Source organism: Hyaena hyaena, unplaced genomic scaffold, assembly GCF_003009895.1.
Source record: "Hyaena hyaena isolate Hyena2069 unplaced genomic scaffold, ASM300989v1 scaffold_157, whole genome shotgun sequence".
In the NCBI taxonomy this organism is placed as follows: Eukaryota; Metazoa; Chordata; class Mammalia; order Carnivora; family Hyaenidae; genus Hyaena; species Hyaena hyaena.
The window spans coordinates 1,643,576-1,650,563 of NW_024080789.1; positions in this window are offsets into that span (position 1 = coordinate 1,643,576).

A 6,988-nucleotide genomic window follows, 5' to 3' on the forward strand; every position below is an offset into this window, starting at 1 on the left:
TCATTCAGTTGCGTTTTAGCGCCCTCTAGAGTTAGCTACAACCTACGTTTCTGGCTTGCTTGCTCCCCACAAGTCAGCGTATGTGCTGCCCCTAGGAAGGCCGTTTTTTCCTCTCTGTCCCCATGTCGGTGGTGTGCCTTTACCTGCATGCCTTGCCCTGCTCCCTACCAAGGTAGGCTCCTTCAAGAACTAACTGGAGTCCTCTTTTCTCCCAGCCTTCTTGAGGACTTAAGCACCTGCTCCACCCTTCTGTCTCTCAAGTCGTTGGCACTTTTTGTCTCTACCACTCACTTACGCACTTAAATTTTTATCAGTGTTCTGTGGCTCTTTGACTAGACTGTAAGCTCCATGGGAGCAGGGACCCTTGTAACCTTAACAGTGCCTAGCACTGTGCTGGGTGCTCTTAGGCACTTCAATAAACATGAGTGTCTAAATGGTTAATATACATGTAATGCGTCAATGCCACCTTCCTAAAAAGCTGTATGAAGCATTGATTCTACTAGAAAATGACTTAAAGATAGGGAGGCTGTCTTCTATTTAAAAGAATTTGCAAAAGTTTTCCATGAGTATCGTTGCCTCAAATATTATTCCAGGGTATCATCTGTTTTTTGCTAATGAAGAATTTCAATTCTGTTTCCTTCCATATAAAGGCATTGTAGAATTTACACACATAAGACTTAGGTCTGAAAGGCTTTATTTAAGTGCCTTGTATATGGTAGTATTGAGTAAATATGTGCTTAAACTTACTTAAAAAAAAAAAAGAGGGGTGCCTGGCTCGCTCAGTCAGTTAAGTGTCTGACTTAGGCTCAGGTCATATCATGGTTTGTGGGCTCAAGCCCCACATCAGGGTTTCTGCTGTCAGTGTAGAGCCTGCTTTGGATCCTCTGTCTTCCTCTCTCTCTGCCCCTCCCCCACTCTCTCAAAAATAAACATTTTTTTAAAAAAAATCTCACATTCTTGACTCATTTAGTGTATCATATGAATTATATCCTAGTAGATGGAAATCAAATCCAAAACAGAACTTTTGCAGTCTGGTTTACACTGGCTAAACCTTTCTTTGATTCTGTTGGACATTAGGGGTTTGTTTGATGCTTTTTTTTTTTAAACTAAAAGAAGCTGATATTATCCCTCTGAGTCGGCTGTCTTTATCAGGCCCTCTATGGTTTCTCCCTGACCCTCCTGTCCCTCCTCCCCAGCTTGAGGATTTATTTTGCCCCAGGTGACCAATCCACTCTGTAGGCCAACATTCTGGAACTAGGCACCTACCTCAACTGAGCTGTTAAGAGGTTAAAAAAGTATACTCAGCACAGACTAAGTAATTTATAAATGCTGCGGTTATTATTTTCCATCCCTATTCGGAACTTTACAGGTACTTTCTAGAGGCAGGGACCTCCCTTGCCAGATCCTTTTTTCATTAATGGATCTTGTGGTTTAATGTTCTAGAACCACCCAGTCCTCATCATTAGATAAAACTCAAGTTTTCTTTGTCCTGTTCTTAAGATGGGTTCTTTCATTAGAAAGAACCTATCCAAGAACCATTTTACTCCTTATCATTTCATCTTTCCATAAAATTGCGATGCAAAAGGACAAAGAAGCTCAGATAATGTATTCCAAAGTTGCATACCTCTTGAAGAATTGTTCTTGCTACCAGAGGCCATAGTCCTTTGAAATGGAATGTGGTAGCATATTCTGGCCACCAGAGGGCAGAGGAAGACTACATAATGGATCCAATTTGGCCAATTCAAGAATCCTTAGAAGTAGCCATATGTAATTTCTCTGACATGGTAGAGATTGAAAAGGACAGAGAAAAGACACAGGATGTGAGACTTATTTAGGCAATGTTAGTTAGAAATAACTGTGCCTTGGATCACCTAATCCACCCCATTACACACCTATCCCTTCCCCAGGGACTTTTTCCAACCATTGATAACCACAGGTCATGTAATTGACCCTGGAGAGATAGACATGCTCTGCAAATGAGGCAATGTTAGAGAAAGAACTATCCACCAAACATATCCATGCTTGGAATAGTCATATATTGGACCTTATACCCACTGCTGGCCACAGAGGCTCTAAAGATGAAATACATGGCCCTATCTTCAAGGAGTCCAGTTAGAAGAGATAGGAAAAAATAACACAGAGGGGTAAGTGCCATTTTAGAGAATATGCAGAGATGAAGCCCAAAGGGAGACCCTGCATGAGATAAGAGGGATTCAACAGGAAATTTTGCCAAGAGCAAGGGACATTTAGTAAGAATCATTTGGAAAGAATAGTAAAAAGTTAGACGTATGGGGCTGGGAGGCAACTCCTGGCAGAAGGACCAGCATATATAAGAGCCTGGGGTATTTTTATTTTTTATTATTACTTTTTTAATGTTTTATTTCTGAGAGAGAGAGAGAGAGAGAGAGAGAGAGAGGCGCAGCATGAGCAGGGGACAGTCAGAGAGAGAGGGAGACACAGAATCAGAAGCAAGCTCCAGGCTCTGAGCTGTCAGCACAGAGCCCGACACAGGGCTTGAACCCACGAGCCATGAGGTCATGACCTGACACTTAACGGACTGAACCACCCAGGGGCCCCAGGGGCAAAGTTTTTAAGGCCTTGTTGGCTACAGCATTAATTCTGAACTTATTCTGAAAACACTAGAGAACCACTTAGAAATCGCAAAGGTCTTTTTTTTTTTCTTTTTTAAGAAAATAATTGATAACTAGTGTGGAGGCTGAGTGGTAGAGGAACAGATTAGCTAGTTAGGCTGTGGCATAGTCCTGAAGAAAAATGAACGTTCAGGGCAAGAAAGGGATGTTGAATTTGAGACTCTGAACAGGTAGATGGATTTGGTGATTGAGTTGAAGAGGAATACTCTAGGATTTCCCAAGTTTCTGGCTTGAGTTGCTGGGTCATGCCGTGATCAGGCTAGGTTAACAGGGGAAGAGAAGTGGTGTTTGAGGATGTTTTGCATGTGAGGTGCCTCTGGGCATCCAGGCAGAGTTGTCCGGTAACAGCTCTGGAGATTTATATATAGACAGATACGCCAGTTGGTGGAAATCATGTGTGGCTGCCACGAGCAGGCAGCGAATAAAGCAACGGAAGCCATAGACGTGGATGTAGTTTATAATGTAAAATGTTCATGACGTGGGGTCCACGAACTAACCTTTTTAATTATGGGGATATTTTTACCTGCTCATGTGGCATTTCTCCAAAAGTTGTACTTTCATCAGTCTCAATCAGATCTGAAAACTAAAACCTTGAGCAATGATGCTAAATGAGGAGAAAAGAGACCAAGGACACAAGCATGGAAAGGGCAGATGCGGAAGCAGAGTCCTCCGAGGCTCCTCGGGAGACTCTACAGAGTGAGTGTGTGTGACGCTCACAAGGCTCTGCAAGCCAGGTGCTGCGTGAGACAGGCTGAGTACATAGGACGGGAAGACTGGAAGGGCCCTTAGAAGACCATTCAGTCCAGCTCCTTCATTCTGTGTATAAGGTGTTAGCCCCAACTTACTGATAGCGAAATTGTGGCTCAAAATTCACTTACCAAAATTCAGAGTTAGGAGTAGTGAAGTAAGAGCCAGTGTGGGGTTTTCTGATTCCAACATGGTACAGAGTAGTCGTCATAACATATGAGAACTGGAAGGCTCCTCAAGCACTCTACTGCTCTTTCCCACTTCACTGACGAAGAAACCGAATCCCCAAAGGGTTAATGTACTCACTCAGGATCACAAAGCAAAGATGAAAGAACTGGGTTTCTTTATGCACTATGGCTTTCTAGAAGGACTGATCCTCTTGTTATAGTTGGGAAAAATTAATGACCGGATCCCTCTCCAAATGTAAAGAGATGGTATTTTAAAGCTCCCTGGTGACCTAAATGTATTTCTTCGTGAAGCACTTAAATAATTTAGACACAGAGTCATGTTTTATTAGCGTAACAATTTATTAGCAGAAATGAAATGACACCTCTAGATCTCAACACATCTAGGATGTTACATAATAAACAACATGAACATATCCTTCCAGAAGAAAAACATCTGCTATTAAGCAACTACTCCTCCACACTCCCCACTCCTGCAATAGACTGCAATCCATCAACTCATTCTCATCCCATAGAGGGTTAACCATGATTTATATGGAATGGTATCAAGGCACTTGCTTTAATTAAAAAAGACATATGTGGTATAAAACATGTTTCTAAAAGTCATTAACCTTGAATAACTGAGGGGGAAAAAAGCACAGTATACTTTTTTAAAGAGTAGACGAAACTGAGAATTTATGTTCATTCACCTGTCACCCTGATTTTGTCTTGACTTGTATGTAAAATTGCAAAGGAGACAAAAAAAGGTAGCATTGTATATAGATTGATTTGTTCCTACTAATTCTAGATAAATCATGGCAGCATCAGAACTCAAATACTATTTCCCTAACTGATTTGAATGAAAAAGGCAAGAGCTTCCTTGCCTAAAACCTTCCTTGCCCAACTTCCCTAAAATAAGTTAATAAAAAGATTTTTTTAAGTTTATTTATTTGAGAGAGACAAAGAAAGACTGTGAGTGGAGGGAGGCACAGAGAGCGAGAGGGAGAGAATCCCAAGCAGGCTCTGTGCTGTTGGTGCAGAGCCCAATGAGGGGCTCAATCCCACGAACTATGAGATCATGACCTGAGCTGAAGTCAAAAGTTGGACTCAACTGACTAAGCCACCCACATGCCCCCTAACATAAAGTCATTAAAGCTGCATTTAAAATTCCTTTCTGGCTAAATCTGCTTGTCTGTTTGCCACCTAAAAAACCCTCAGTCAGAAATTTTGTCATTGCTATTTTGTGTATATTACATTAGATTATAATTATTTGGCCTTTTTCAGAGCCATAATTCAAGTTCAAAGAAGGTACAAGGTTCCAGTGTAGACTTGCAAACACGGTATCTCCAATGAAGGCATTTAGTGTCCTTCATTATTCTAGTTTTCATAATTCAGTATCTCTTTATTTTATGTCATTAAGAGAAAAATAAAACACACATGAAAAAAATTCACTATTTATTATACTGCTCATTTAACTTTCCCAACTGTATTTAATATTGTTCACTTAAAAATTCAAGGTGCAAAACACTTTTAAAAAATAGTCCCTGTCAGGATAAAAATTACCTTATAAAAATAAATCTTTTACTCCCAAATCTATATTCTCCATCCCTAAAGTTATTTTTTTTAAACTAAAATGTACCTTTAACTTACAATATTTCAATAGTGTTTTACTTTAATAATAGGCTATGATAACAAACCAGTAGGTTTAGTATTTGGACCTATTCCATTATAATTTTCATTCTTGTTGTTAGCACCTGATGATTCCAATCGTGATTATCTAATAAACTCTTAGTACAAAAGAAAAAAGAAGCCAAATTAGTTCAAAGCCTAAAAAGCTTTCTAGATCTGATTTCCTCCTCTTTGCAGTCTTTTAAACCCAGCTTCAAATTAAGGCATCACTAAAATAGAGAAAGAAAACAGATGGAAAAAAAAAAAAAAAGAAAAACATCAAAGAACAGAAAAACAAAGTCTAAATCCTATTCACGGCATTCTTCCCATGTCATTGGAAATCATTCCCTGAATAGACCAGGAGTGTTCGTGTCTCCTTGTTTGCTTCAGTTACCTGTCTCCTGCTCAGACCTCAGTCCAGGCGCAGCTTAGTCCCTCCATAAAGCACCTCTACGTGTCCCGGGTGTTATCCGAGGAGAGTTATCATATAGGCCACCTACCAGATTTAGTACCATAGTTCCAGTACTTGGTACAGGACCCCAGACTCCTGCACGGATCCTCAGTAAGTATGGAGATATTATCTACATTGATGAAAAAAAGAAAACCCTATAGCTCACCTGTGGCAATACACAAAGGAAAACAATCCTTAAGAACAGTAACGAAGAGCACAAGGCTCAAATTTATCACTGTAAGTTCTAGACTCAATTTAAGGTCCCAAAAAAGTCACTGTCTTTTTCTCAGTTTCATATTAAGCTTAGGGTTAAAAGCCAGACAATGTATTCTTCAGTGACCAGCCACTAAGAAAATCCCCTGCAGAGAATTACTGTTCCTGTTAAAACATATTCATTAGCATTAGACTAGTCTAATGAACTTATCTAATATCTTGATATGTGTTTAAAGATTACTATTTATCATACTGTACATTTGCCAACCGATTCTGGCTTCAATGACCACTACTGTTTAAAAGCTAAGCTGGACTATCAAGATTTGATGTCCTTTGGTTCTATTTAAAAAAAAATAAAATAAAATAAATTGTCAACTAGTCATTTGTTACCTCTACCACCATCGGAAGCTACAGGCACTCGGTCTAGTGCTCCAGAGCAGGTCCACTGGGCCGTTGGCCCAGGCCTGGGGTACCGCACGCTCAGCTCTTTCAGCTTTGGTGAGTCCACCCTCCCTATCTAGCAACAGAATTCAGTTCTGACCTTCCTGTCAAAACTAAGGTGCGGCTCCTAATTCTGACCTCCTTGCTATTGCGTGGGACCAACCAGGGATTGGACTCTACTCAACCAAGTCCCTCTTCTTTGTCCCCTGTTTGGTCAGAGACAGCTTTTATTCCGACGGTGTATTTCCTTCATTCCCCTTGATATTATCCTTACTCTCTCTGTTTTTGGCATACCCCACCCTTCCCGTTTTTACCAGCAAGAATGTACACTTTACGTTTCAACTAAGTGACCATTTTAAGATATTTAGAATTGTATACGTTTGTCAATAAGCAATGAGAAAAAGACTTAGTTTAGACTCTAAAGATTAAGGTATGCAAGATATTTTTGTATCAATAAAGTATGTAAAGTGTCAGTTATTGAACTCAAGGTCTAAGCCCTTGAGCAAGAAAGAAGAAAACAATAGTTTTGTTGGTGAATTTGATTTTGGTTTCAGGTTTGACTTTAAATTTTATTTATTTATTTATTTATTTATTTTATATTTTTATTTATTTCTAGGAGAGAGAGAGAGAGAGAGAGAGCGTGAGCAGGGTAG